This window comes from Pseudochaenichthys georgianus, chromosome 13, assembly GCF_902827115.2.
Source record: "Pseudochaenichthys georgianus chromosome 13, fPseGeo1.2, whole genome shotgun sequence".
Lineage (NCBI taxonomy): Eukaryota > Metazoa > Chordata > Actinopteri > Perciformes > Channichthyidae > Pseudochaenichthys > Pseudochaenichthys georgianus.
Window position 1 is genome coordinate 22910105 of NC_047515.1, and position 15463 is coordinate 22925567.

Genomic DNA, 15463 nt, shown 5'->3' on the forward strand with positions numbered 1-15463 from the left:
TTCAGGTGAATACAGTAAGTAAGAGAAGTGATGTGTTGTAGGGTTTATTTTTATTGCATTTTTATTGCATTTTATTGCATTTACTAATAAATAAATAAATAATTTGTCAGCAAGTGATAATAGCAACAACAAAAAAACAGGTTCTAGTGAATGTATAGCTTCACTTATTCAGAATGGCTAATGGTTAGTTTCAGACAGAGTCAATACATAGTTTATTTGTATTTTGTCTTCTGATAAACAAGACATTCACACATCTTCAATTCACCATTGTTTTAAACTGCAGTCAGACCACTTCAATGTTTGCTAAATGTTGTCAAATACCACAGTGGTTGAACCAATAATGTTCTTGGGGCTTCCATGCTAAATGTAAGAGGTTCTCTCCAGCTCCTTTGACTGTACACTAAAAACCTGGTAGCTCTGCGATCTTCATTACCACAAGTGGTTCGTGAACAAAGTATACATTGTTGTGTTTTATTGTGACATGGCTCACTATCGAGACCCATAAAAAAAACCTTTTACTTTGAGCCGTCTACTGTGTTTTTGAGCTGTACGTTACATATGGCCTTTTGATCTGATGTAGAATAGCAAAGATCATTGAAGGGTCAGCAGCGATTAACTATGCAAACACATTAGGGTTTTGGGTTTAAAAGTGAAAACTACATTCAAGTGAGAAAAAAAACGATGACTACATCACTGCAGAGAAAAAATGTGTCATTGTTATCAGTGGCTTGTCAGAGTCATGCGGTCTGTCAAGCAGGGGTCACTCAGACCTTTAAATGCTGAATATTCCCCATTGGGCTTTTTGCCTTAATTAGCTATTACAGCTGAAGACAGATAGGAAAGGGGAGGACACTATGCACATATAGATACAATAGAGACTTTTTAATGTCTCAAAACTGATTAGGAAACTGCATTTATTTTTAACTTATCTAACTGCATCCAAGCCATCTCATGTGGCCTTTAGACTTTATCTCTGCATTTGATTTCCTTACTGCTCTTATGTCAATGTACTCAGAAATTCTGTGTTAGTGTCACCCCATCATACCATCCATATGTAATTGCTTCTGATAAAGTAAAGCCAGATCCTCTTACAAGGACTGTCTAACTATAACTGTGATGCTGAACCGACAGCAAGTTTCACAGCAGCTGCCTGTCGATGCATTGAAAAGATGTTCACATTTGCCAACAGTGATCATATTTTCCATCTTTTTGTTGTTCTGCTCTCCAAATAAAACCCCTTGCCCCTTCTCTCTTGTCCATTTGAGCTCCTTTCCCTGTCAGTAAACCCAGCATGTAATGGACTCCAGGAGAGGATTGGATTTTAATTGCACTGTGCTCAGGGGGACACAGGTATTAAACTGACTTGTGTTGCAAAAAATATATACAGCACAAACACGGATACACAGAGACACATGCAGTCTGCATTACTATTTTGGTATTGTATTTCTCAATGAAACCGAGTGCCAAACCCACAGATTACGCATCAAGTAGCAGCATGCACTTTGCGTCCTTACATTTAGTTGGAAAACCCTGCCATTTGACATGAACCATGTGGTTTTAATTGTGCGTTTCTTGAAGGAGCAAAAATCTACACATTTGCTTAAGATTTGATGCATCATCAGAGTTTTGAGTGACAGCATTGTGGTTTTGCTATTAATGAACATCATAAGACATCTTTGTTATTCATGTCTCCCTCGACATGAATAATGTTTACCAGGGAATTGTTTCTGCAAGGCATCAGCACTATGACTAATAAGCAGTTCTGCAATTGGTCCACATTATGCTTGTGAATCACAGAGATCAGTAGGTTCTCTAAATTCCAAGGAGTTGTTTTTCATCTGAGTCTTTGGTTGAATGAAGGTCACTCAGACTGCTTGTTCTATCAGCACCGTCCTTCAGGAACTGTCAGGGGAGTAACTCTCCTATCAGCAACAGACTGGCTGTCCAGTACTGTTCAAATACTGCTGTCAGAGCACATAAAACACACATACACACAAAATCTAACCCCAAAGTACAGAAACACAACCACACAAGCAAGTACTCACACTTCATACACATTAATAGGCTCACTGCTGTCAGTTAGAGAGAGGGGCTTAACGTCAGAGGTTTGGTGGGTCATGAGGCAGCAAAAAGAGGAACAGAAAAGACGGACATAGAGATAAGAAGAGGAAAATGGTTAAAAGTGCCAACTTACCAAACATTTCCAGAATGGCCCAGACCGTTCATGATTTTCTTTTTTTGCTTTTGACTGAATAACCGTGTGATAAAACATTAGCTAATTGTACACATGGGAAAGTGTCACACAATGAGTGATGTATGATCAAATGTTCTCTTTCCAGAAACATATATACACTTGTCTTTGGGAAGACTCTGTATTTACCTTATTATCTGGAGATATATAATCACAAGTTTATGTCTAATCAGAACATGTCCGAATGTGCACACATACACACACACACACAGGTTTTTCCACTTACATTCAAAAGGCATAAGTGGGACCAATTTCTGTTTAATGTTTTTCATCTTTCATTGTGTTAACCTGCGTCATTGCTTTTATGGTTATCCATTTGGAAGGTGCCAAGAAAAAACCCCAATTGAAGATTGATTTCCTATCATCAGTTCATATCCTCTTCACCTGCCCGTATACTTCTTTACCATATTCAGTAATAGCAATCTACTGATGTTGAAAGGAATTACAAGAGACTTAGATAGTCTGTTTCAAGACCCCCCAATGAAGTTCTACTCTGAGAACAAATTCTGGAACTAACTAAACACGTAAATGATTGGTACGATGCCGTTATCCTGCTCATGCTGTGCCACACACTTTGCTCTTGAAATGTCTCTTTGTGTCTTTTAAAATACACCAAATGGCCTCTGCTTTTATCTTGTGCATGTCTGTCCATGTTGAACTCATTCAGATGCCGAGGACAATAGTAAAGCATAAAGTTTTCATGTCATGTCTGTACACCCAGATGCTGCATGTATTGCAGAATATGAATATTTTATTCCATCACAAGTCTATTTAAAAACCACCCTCATGATGTGTTTCACATGGATCAGAGGACTATGAACAATGTGAAAAGGGTCACCTGTAGTAATGAAAACACACAGCATTATCACCCACTCAACTCTATAAGAGCGTATTAGAATTTTTCAGTTTACTGTATTAGATTTAACGCCATCAGTCTTTCAGTTCACTCTCAAACTCTAATAAACATTTTCTAGCATCAGTTAAAAGCTCTGATAAATCCACTGTAGGCTACATGGCCAGCAAACCAAACAGCACCTTCTTATATCTGCTCTCTGATCTCTTGACGAATTGAAAGTACTTATTGCCTGAGATCTCATGATGTGGTTTTACTAAACGTGCCAAAGTGCTAGGACTGTCTTAGGGAACAAAGCTTTTAGTTGTGCAGCTTAACTAACTTGGAACAGTCTACACAAATGTTTAAAACTGAGCACTTTGGTTCCCCTGCATCATTTTAAAACTCGGCTGGGTGACATGCTGTTTGATACTCATGGTACCTGTCACTGTAAATAGAGTTTGTAAACTGTACCCTGTAATTTATGTTGTATGTCATCCTTATTGTTGTTCTGTTGTTTTTATGTTACATGTGTAACTAATGTCCTGCAGGTCACCGTTGAAAAAGAGATATTTTGATCTGAAGGGGCTTTCACCTGGTTAAATAAAGGCTACAAAACAGACAAAGATTGTGAATTAGCAACTAAAAAGCCAAATATGTACGTTAGAGGTTGGAAAGGACCAAAGAAGAGCAAATGATGAACTTCAGGTTGCCAGACATTCTAAATGAATGCTTAGTTGCTCTGTACATGCTGCATTTGGGAATGAGAACATACTTACTAACTCATTATCCATTACAATTTTAAAGGTTTAATATCTGAAAATGTCCTGCTTTGGTGCCCCACAGTGGTGAAATCAAAGCAATGCACGCCCCTTGACATTCTGCCCCTCCCTCCCCATGGATCCAACCAAGGAAGGGTTCAGAGGAATGGGATTAAAGTTATAAACAACATATATTTTCACCAGGATTATCTAACTTGTCTACATATGAAAATATATCCAACGCTGCAGAATCTCCACAGGGGGAGCTGACCAGATCCACACATGTTGGCCTGTTTCAACTGAAGTTCTGCTGCTGTTCATTTTTTTTTGTTGCAGATAGGTGTCACAGGCTTGTCTGGATTTCAGATTATAAAACTGCAGCTCTGAAATTGCTGCTCTGTAGATGGATTATATCAGGGGGGCAGGTGCTTCACATCAATGACAGTGCGTGTCCTTGTTTACACACACACACACACACACACACACACACACACACACACACACACACACACACACACAAAACGTTATGTTTACTTTTTTTACTTTTACACTTCCCTCCAAAGACCTCACATGGTGACAGCTGGTGTATGGTTTAAGCCGGTCAAGTCGATATTTTGTATCTTTGATCTCAGACTTAGAGTCATGATTTGACCTTGAGTGAGTTCCACTTGTTTTCACAATCTGGTACAGTACGTGCCATTCTCTGTACTTTGGGTTCCACATTGTACCAGGGACAAGACTGCTCTGTGAAGAACAATTAGCCAGATCCAAATGAATTCACTTGTAATCTGTCCCAAGTATTTGCAATATTCTTGAGAAGCTTGAACAGCTCCCTTCATCTTAAATGTTTGACCAGAGGATATTTTTTAAACATTTAGTAGCCTGTACGTTATTTCACAAAGTGTTATTTTATCCCTGATTCCATATTCTTGTGTTGTCGTGTTCATGCATGTGTACGGAACCGTAACGGTCTGATAGCGCTCTTCTGTCAAGGCCACTTAGCATGCCTTCTCCTGAGTGTGTTTTCTTACCCCCTGACGTGTTTGTGCCAGGCTCTAAAAGTCTGATAATTCACTCCACTGTGTGCCAATTCTGTACAATGTTTCTCCCTACACAAATGAAAAACATTGGTGTATACTGTATGTGTGAGTAACTTTTCCCTCATCTCACTACCATGTTTACATTTTAAATAATGTTTTATATTAATGGTCAATACACTTTTTCTAATCAGCAATCTTTTGATAAGGCCTGCTGGGTTTAACTATACTTCTTGTCTGTTCAAATATCACTAAATTCAGAGTAATCTCAGAGTCAAGGTTTGTGAAAAATCTGTAAGCACGAGAACACTTTTTTGTGAACCTGTCACTTCACTGCATGAACAGGTATTTCTGTTCAAGGACGTAATTAATTGTTTCAACACGCTTTCTTTTCTAACATATTTATGTCATTACTCCACATCAATCAATCAATCAATCAATCAATCAATAAATAGGATACAGCTGTAATAGGCCTTACATGTTTCAGCAGGAATCGTGGCAAGGCATGTGGGCACATAATAATGCAGATGCTACAGTGAGAGTCATCCTAATCCTGATACTAGACGGATTTGACTGAAAGCAACTGATCAGGCATGTCTAGACACATTCCCCAAAAGGTTTTTGTTTGTCCACAGAGATGATCCTGTGAGTCAATGCTGCGTTATTTTGGTTTAGACTGTGTGACTATTCTGTACTTTGTGGAAAAACGTCACCTGTGGTGTTTCTGTTTCTTGTGAGCTGACATCGAATAATTTCAAGCAACATTTGTCTTAACACTCTAACACAATATATAGTCCACCACTGACACTCTAGTCCTACACCACTAATTGGGTTTACACACCCTGTTTCCTCCCCTTCTATTGTCTTCCCCTCTTTCTTAACTTATCTGACAGGAAGTGTTTTTCTCAACTCTGTGAGCAGTGAGCACAGATGTAGAAAAGGTGTCCATCTATCTTTTTCTTTTTCAATCTCAATGCACCAGAAGACTACTGCAATTTCTATTTTCATGTAAAGTGAGTATATGTTCAGTTGAGATAAATATACTGTAAATAAGGTCAAGGTGACATAAGGGGAAACACATAGGCTGCACAGAGAGACTTGTCACCACTAACTACTGAGTGATCTCTACCGCTTCCACATTTTTACAAGGGGTTCTGGTTGATCTTGAAGGTGTGTGGAGCTTTATGCAAAAGCCAGTGCCCTCTAATGTTGTGTTATGAAAGCACAGCAACATTTACTCCCAGCTCTTAACCCCTGTGGTGAAACATGTTTGTTATTTGTAGTGATTTTTTTAAGATCAGACAAATGTTTTAAATTGCTCATCACTGAGATGTGCATTGAATTGGAAAGACCAAGATTGAAAACATATTTCCCCAAGATAAATCTGCTGCCAGTTGACTTGCTGAAGAGTTGCAACACTTTCACAGCGTTTTTAAGAGGGCTCTTGTTTGATGGAATGCCAACTTGAAAGCTTTTTTTTAAAGGTTGCCCACCCTTGCTTGTCAACAGGATAAGAGCCAGGATAGTGCACAGATGATCTGTTGAATATTTTAATATAAAATGGTTTGATTGTGTTGAATTGAAACCCAAAAAGGCAGACCCACGAGCACTGGCTGAATAACAAAAATATGAACACCACACAAGGGTTAAGAAAACTAATGGACCTTAATCCCTTATCTGTTTGTTATAGATAATTGAAACTTTTGTATGTTAACTTAAAAGAACAAAGCATAAATGTTTATTGAAAGAAGAATCATATTTTATAATTTACTTTTCATCACATTGGCTTTCTGCCTCATTTTCAAGCTGATGTCCTTTTCTGAATGTTTGCTTTCACAATATTTTTGTCTCAAAGCAATGCCAGATATATTGCAGTATACTACATTTTTGTGACAGTGAGACATGTCTGTTGACATTTTCTGTCTACCTCTTAATGGTTATTGCATCAGATAAATGAATGAGAGCACAGTAATGTATGTGGCCCAGAGGGGAAATGAGGTACTAATGGGACCTTAATGAAAATCTCCAGTCTGCTTAATAATGTAGAAATATACACACATCATTCACACGGTCAGGGAGGTGAGACAAGACATACACACAAACACACACACCTACACATACACCAAGACACACAAACACACTGACACATACCAAGACACAAAACACATGGGTTTGTCACAACGCCACCTTTTTGCTCTCTTTTTACCTCCTCTCCCTTTACATAATGTTGTCTTTAACACTAATAACCCAGAAAACAAATGATCATCATCAGTTCACCTGCGTAAAGACTCAGACAAGCTACGTAGGTCTGCCTAAATGTCCTCTCTGTTACCATCCAGGTGAATTACTCTGGGCTGGTTGTTTTCTTGTTTTTCTTCGGAGAGTAATTGATTCCATTAAGCCAGGCATGCTGGAGGAATTCATTATGCTGATTAGTGTGGCGCAGGTTGTTTGGACAGAGGTTTGGAGATCATAGAGAGGCATGGTGATGAAACAGAGAGCTCATTTGTCACATTGCTTCACAGTCAGATGCCTTGATCATTGTTGTTACTGAAGAGCTATGACCCAAACATTAGATACTTTTCAGTCAGGACCTACAGAGTGGCACCAATGTCCTTACTCAAAGCTACCAGAAAAGCAGATATATGTTAAAAATATAAATAGTTATCAGGCTCTGGTTTTGTTCGGCTTAAGTTGGCTTTAGGCTATAGTTTGTCACACCTTCTAACTCCAGAGGAACCCCTTATCCAGGGCTGTGTGGTCATAACACAGACCAGCGTTTTTTAAAGTGCAACAGGTCCATCTGGTGGACAAATCTGAAACTATTTGTGACCAACGATAGGTTCAGAATTGTTCAAGTCTTGGGAATGCTGTTAAGTTGTATAGGAACATCAATTTGGAAAAGTATTTGCTCACTGTAATCGTTTATCCTATTGCTACACACCCTAATATGTGTTATATTATATGTATGTAAGGACAAAATAAAGTCTGGCCTCTTGCTGTCACTTTGACATTAATCTAATGGTCCAATCAAATGACTCAATACAATGGCCCAATCAAATGACTTGATTTAATGGTCCAATTAAATGGGCCCATATAATGACTTGCTTCAATGGTCCACTTAGTGCCTCAGTCCAATGGGCCTATCGAAAATCTATCTATCTAATAACTACTGTTGCAGCCAATTTGATGTATTTTAATATGTGTATATGAAGGTGCTGTGATACTACTGAATTGACCTGGGCATAGGCGGGGACTCAGCCAATTTCAGGGTACAGCTTACTATTTAGGGAGGACACAGGTGCACAGCATTAGGGATTGGGAATCACCAGAGGGAAGCCACACAGTTTTTCAACCGTGCGTATTTTCGCTTATTTTCTGTTTGTTTTGAGTTCATTTTGGTTTATTTTTTTATCACAGTTAGTTGTTTAGTTATCAGTTAAACACCCGGCTCTTGTTTTGCTGTCATCATCCTGCAATCCAAATACACATCTTAAATGCATTCAAAGAGAAGACCTGATTTGCTGAAAATCAGGCATATCTTGCCTCAAAACGATGCAGAGAAACTAGTCCATGCATTTGTTACTTCTAGGCTGGATTATTGTAACTCTTTATTATCAGGGAGTACCAAGAAGTCAGTCAAGTCGCTTCAGCTGATTCAAAATGCTGCAGCTCGTGTACTAACCAGAGTTAGGAAAAGGGACCACATTACTCCTGTTCTGGCTGCCTTACACTGGCTCCCTATAGAACACAGGATAGAATTTAAAATTCTTCTTCTCGCCTACAAAGCCCTTAATGGGCAGGCGCCATCTTACCTTAAAGAACTCATTATACCCTACTGTCCTACTAGGGCATTGCGTTCCAATAATGCAGGGTTGTTGTTTGTTCCTAGAGTCTCTAAAAGTACAATGGGAGCCAGAGCCTTTTCTTATCAAGCTCCACATTTGTGGAATCAGCTTCCAGTTTGTGTTCGGGCGGCAGACACCCTATCCGTTTTTAAGAGTGCGCTTAAGACCTTCCTTTTTGATAAAGCTTATAGTTAGGGCTGATTATATTCAGCCCCTAGTTTTGCTGATATAGGCTTAGTTTGTCGGGGGACATCTTACTTCTTCCTTCTCTCTGTCTATACCTGTGTACTCATGTTCTGATTAACCCAGCTTCCCCAAATTTCTTTCTTTTTGGTGTCTATATACGCTGGGATCCGGAGTCATGGATGATCCTGCGGTTCTGGATCGCGAGTCGTGGCTGTGGTCCTGGATATCCTCGTGGATTCATCTTCCTATTATACACACATGCATTTCCAAACATTTGGACTACCTATGTTGCAAATGTATTATCTTTTCAATTTACACACGGCATCTATTGCACGTCTGTCCGTCCTGGGAGAGGGATCCCTCCTCTGTTGCTCTCCCTGAGGTTTCTCACATTTTTCCCTTTAAACTGTGGGTTTTCTCCGGAAGTTTTTCCTTGTACGATGTGAGGCTCTAAGGACAGAGGGTGTCGTATTGTCATACTGATATTCTGTACACACTGTGAAGACCACTGAGACAAATGTAACATTTGTGATATTGGGCTATATAAATAAACATTGATTAATTGATTGATTGAATGATTGCTGTCAACACCATGCGTCTGGAAAAGCTTCACACCATATCCCTCACTGGCAAATATGTGTTGTTCGGTTGCCTTTACAACTACATTCAATGGGCAAAATCAAATGGTGAGATTACTTTGGTCCAATGAAATGACTTGATTCAATTGGCCAATGAAATGACTTGATCCAATTAAATGGGCCGATCAAATTAGTTGCTTCAGCGTTCCATAAAGTAGATTACTCCGATGGGTCTATCAAATGAAAGGATTCCGATGGGCCAACCAACTGCCTCTGTTAGTGAAAGAGAGAGAGAGATGAAGAGCAGAGAGTAAAAGGTGTATGACCTTACTCAGTGTCTCCATGGAAACAGGTGCTGTGCGGTTTATCATAACTTTCTGACAGTGGCTTTGCTTGGAACTTTCACATTATATATGCTTCCGTTAGGCCAGGGGTGGGGAACCTTTTTCCTCTCAAGGGCCATTTCAATTTTTTCAACATCCTCCGAGGGCCGTACAAATTATTGACGTCTGCTTAAAAATACTAAGATCACAGCCCATTGATTTGGCCTTTCTTTCATGCTGTGCAAAGAAAAAGCAACCTCTTAATCCAGATATTTTACCATGATTCGCGAATGCATGCACGTGCACAGTTGTGGCATGACCACCAAAACAGAAAGATATGGACACAAGATGTGTGCAATTTAGTTTCCCATCCATGTGGACATGATTTAAGTGGGAGGGGGGACCTAACCTCCTCTAGGGGGGTCCGGGGGCATGTTCCCCCGGGAAGATTTTTAAGTTAAAAGCATAAATCTGGTGCACTTTGAGAGCAACATTAGTAGATCTATGGATACATCTCTCAACACCCATATGAAACAGAACTGGAAGCAGATTTTCTTTTTCTTTATGGATATTTTAAAAATCACTCCCCTTTCAAACTGTATTCTTGTTTATTAATAACAACTTTTTTTTACTGTCATATAGTATTTTATACCCGTTTGCTTTATTCTCTTATTTTTTTATAACTATAATGATCATATAAAGATGTGCCTTTACCTCACTGGTTGGAGAAAAAGCTTCTTATATTCGTTAGCATAGCTAGCTAACCAGATGCTAATAACAACAAAGTTATTGACTGTATGATCAGTATGACAGATGAACAGATCGGGGCTTTCAACTAAATACACAGCCATGCAAAAACTGCGGCATGTGTACGGCTCCTTATGGCTACTGACATTTGCATGGGAGCCTGCCTGCAGACCTCCACTCTCAGGACAGTTCCGGTGCAGACCTCCACTCTCAGGACACCTCCACTGTCAGTACAGGAAGTGACGATTCGGACGCGTTTTTTTTCCCGCCCACCGAAGGACTCGTTTGATGGAAGTTTTCAAATCACAATGGAGACTCATCACAGAGGTGATGAGTCCGCCCACCGTGCAATTTGGGTCGGCCTTGGTCAAGCCCTTTTGACCCCCCCGCTCAAATGACACCATGGAGGAATGTAACGGGAGTTGACAGGGGACTCACGAGTGCCTATTTTCGGACACTTTTTTTCACTTTTCCCCGTTTTTTTTTTTTTTTGGCTATTTCACCCGGTTCCCCCCCCACTCATCCATATATTAACGGATTTTGACAATTTTTGTTGCATTTTTCTCCTCTCCTCTCACTGATGGAATGGCAAACACGACCCACTGTCGGAGGGCCTCCACGCCGGCCCGGCCTAGTGCCGGTGCTCTGGCGGTCGGTTCCTCCGAACTGCGGGTTCGACACTGATGGCCGGAAGGGTGTGCTGCGTTGGGGTGGGGGACTTCCCCCACTCTGCGTGTCTCTTCCTTCCCGGGCCGGCCGATATGAAGCGTGACCAAGACGCACCGTCCAAGGGTCCCACGGGTCCCGCAGCGGGGTGGAGGTTCCCAGCTGGAACCTCCCCACCTCCGCCGCGGTGCACAAGGCAAACACGGTTGTTTCTCGAACCTTCCACTGTTTTCTAGCGGGTGTAACTAAAATACAAGATGTCGTATTTATATATATAAATAAATATATATCTATGTATATATAGATAATAAGTGTCAGTACGATTTTATTTTGTATTTGCGTGCATTTCCTGTTCGGAAAGTGGCGTTGCGGCTGTACTGATAGTAACAACAATACAAGTAGTGATGGGTCGTTCGCGAACGATTCGTTCTTTTTGAACGAATCTTTGAAGTGAACGAGATGAACTGATTCCTCCCACAAAACGATTTGTTTGTTTGAGTCGCCGCCTTCCGCCAAAAGCTAAAGAGAAGCTAAAGAGAATGACGAACTTAAAGAACTGGCGGAAACCGTTCAGAACTATTTCCTACAGTTCTATGTTATATCCCTTTCTTTCAAGAGGAGGGTCCCGTTAGGGCCCCTCCGAAATACTGGATGTTCCATCTACACAGAGTTGGACTCAGTTAGACACCTACCACAAATACAATGAAGTACTTTACTGTTGGAGTCAGTACTAGTTGGACTTCTACCACAAGTAGGCTACTATGAAGTTATTTTACTGTGTACTTTCAGTTATTCTCTGTCAAACTCCTATGGCAGAAAATCATTTGATCTCTCATCAAATATAGCAGAAAACATGCAGTTTGACAGAGGATTAAAACTGTAATCAGAGCCCTCTCATCTGAGCTCCGTTACACACACACACACACACACAGGTGCGGGACATCCTCCTCAACCTGTCCGCGATAAAAGCTTCAGAGGGCGTATACCTGGGCTCCGTAGCGTCCCGCTAATGTGAAACACACACACACAGCGTTAGCGGGACATTCTCCTCCCCCTGACGGCCCTAAAAGCTTCAGAGGGCATGGGCACGTGCATGGGTTTGAAAGTATAACGTGCTAGCCTGCTGTCAGGCACACATTTATGAGATTTAACAATGGCCAATTATATTTCTTAAATAATATAGCCTATTCCCATAGCATAATTTATGGGGCAACAAGGTGAGGTGTAAAATGTGTTTTAATATCATACATTTTACGCCAGCAAACTTCTTGTACGGACTTCGGCAGTAGTGAAGACTCACTGAACGAATTAAGTACAAAGACGAATCGTTCGCGAACGTGCAAATCACCAGAAGTCGTTCGCGAACCGGTGAACGAATCAGTGAACGAATCTTTAAAGTGAACTGAATCAAAAGATTTGTGTCCCCGAAGGGAATCTAAATGCCCATCACTAAATACAAGGTGTCCGTATATATCTATATATATATACATATAATAAGTGTCACGATCCGTCACGATCCGATTTTATTTTGTATTTGTGTGCATTTCCTGTTTGGAAAGTGGCACTGTACTGATAGTGGTGATTTTATTTTGGAATTATTAGCGTGCACTTCCCGTCCTGAGAGTGGAGGTGTCCTGAGAGTGGAGGTCTGCACCGGAACTGTCCTGAGAGTGGAGATCTGCAGGCAGACCATGGATGTATAATAGAGAACCGCAGTGACGCGTCCTAAAACCCGGAAGTAAGTTAGCATTTTTAGCACTTCCGGTTCCTTCGTCAAAAAAGCAATGTATTTTCTCCATAGGGTTTTGGAAAATAGCTCGAAATAAGGTCTGTGGTTGACACAAATTTAAGAGATAAATCACGTTTTGTTCTACGACAGTAGATACATCAGCAGTGACCCCACTGGTGATTTGTGAAGAGTTTACGTGTCTGAAAAACGATGGTTGTTACCGAGTGGCTGAATAGGACTACAGAAATGGTCGAGTCCGTTGTACGTCATTACGCCTACACACGTAAACACTCCCGCTAAGTTTGTTTTCCCCTGTGTTCTGCTTGAAAGAAAGTAACTGCCTATCTTTAGTAGCCTATCTGTAGTCTCTTTAGTATCTGTATATCTATATCTTACCATTAGAATCTCTATTTTTGAAATGGTCATTTTTAACACCGTAGTTTTATAAATTATAGAACAATTAATTACCAGTGTTTTCCAATTTTACTCGGCAGTTCGTTTCGTTGGCTAACGTTAGCTAAAGCTAGCGCTACTAGTTAGCTACGCAATGGTTTGTTGCTTTGCTCCGGGTTGCAGCCACAGGTCTTCGCATGAAACGTGCTCGTTCTATCGTTTCCCGGACAATGTTTTCCAAAGGAGAGTCTGGATTCGTGCCATGAGGTAAGCTGACGTTACATTGTTGTCCATGTCACGGTGAAATGTAAATGATGGGTAGTGTATCGCCGTTTTAGAGATGGCACTGCTGAAAAGACCGCAAAATAAGTAAAGATAATGAATACATCCTATTAAAACCTGTGTGGCTTATATGATAAGTCTAATTAGTACAAGCAGCATAACGTTTCACCATGTAACTAAAGATTGTAGTCAGGGAAATCAGTTTGACATATTGAACTAATAACAAATCACCTCTGGCTGGCAGAGAACTCTCTGCTCCATAGCTTCTCTTGGACGTAACATCACATGTACATTTTACATTTATATTCAATTTAATATTCCATCCCTAACATACTTTTGTATATATAATAACTTATATTTTGTTTTTCTTGTTATGCTGCTGCAACACAAACATTTCCCCAATTGGGATCAATACAGTAATATCTTAATTAATTAAGAAATATAACTATTATAATTAGTGTAGCAGCTGACACCTATTTTCAATATGGATTAATCTACCTTTATTTCTTTAGTTCAATTTTGATCTATAAAAATGTCAAAATAGTGAAAATGTTCACGAGTGCAAGGTTATATCTTTAGATGTTTTGTTTTAGCCTATGTACTGTATGTCTTAATGCTCTTATTTGTGACGATGTGACTTCCATGAAACTAATATTTTATATCTTCCCAACAGACGAGCTGACAGGAAGCCTAACCCCCTAAACGCACCAGGAGCGTCTGCGCCGCGTTACGGCTGCGCCGCGTTACGGCTGCGCCGCGTTACGGCTGCGCCGCGGCGGTCGTAAGGATCGCGGCCACTCTAGTCAATGGGTGCTATTCCACCACACGCGCCGCGTTACGGCTCAGACGCGTCCCAGAAGCGGCTCGGCGCAGCGCTTCTCTAAAATTAGGATGAATCCTATTTGTGCCGCGGCGCAGCCGTAAGGTAAGGTCGGACAGGCAGCCCCCCCCTCGTAGGAAGTGGAAAGGTGAGCATCCGGGCCAGGCCCATCCCGCGTATATACTAATTTAGCAGACCCCCCTCCTTCATCACAACACCTCCACTACGATACGCACAATGGACGACGAGGAGTTCATAATGGAAGTGGAGAAACACACCATTGTATACGATGTAACCAATGCTTTTTACAAGGACAACATCAGAAAGGACAAGGCCTGGTTTTTAGTCGCTGCAGTTTGTGGAGTGGAAGGTAACAACTACATATTAATGTTTTAAAGTTAATTAAGAACTGCGAGGCTGCACACACGACGCTCCGCTTCCGCAACGTTTTGAAACGCGCCTGGTGTGTTAGGTCGCAGGAGGAGGTCGCAGCGTGGCACAGCCGCAACGTAACACGGCGCAGACGCTCCTGGTGCGTTTAGGGGGTAACACTCTAACAACCACAACATTGCAAAGGCGAGTAAATGTAAATTAAAAACGATTCACAATTTCTTAATTTCTTCTTCTTTCTTGCAGTGAGGTGAAGCTGACCTTGCACTTGGTGCCAGTAAGGATGCTCCTCACGCAGGCTGAATGTTTCTCCTTCCTTACTGACACAGAAGCCCTTGACTTGCAATGCTTCACTAATTGTCATTTCCCTGGCTCCGTAGGGACACTTTACCTCCAGCACAGCGGGAGACCCTTCCAGACCATCTGGAGATGCCCCCAACACTCCTGATTGGGAGAGCCACAAACCTGACTCATGGACCTGCATCTGGGTTGCAGTGGTGAATGCCCTGACGCCCTCACATTCATTCATAGTCCCCCACTGTACAGACAAAACACCACCAAGGGTCTGTTGTTGCCCAAGCACCCTGGCACTAAGGGAAGCAGTCACACGCTTTGACCTC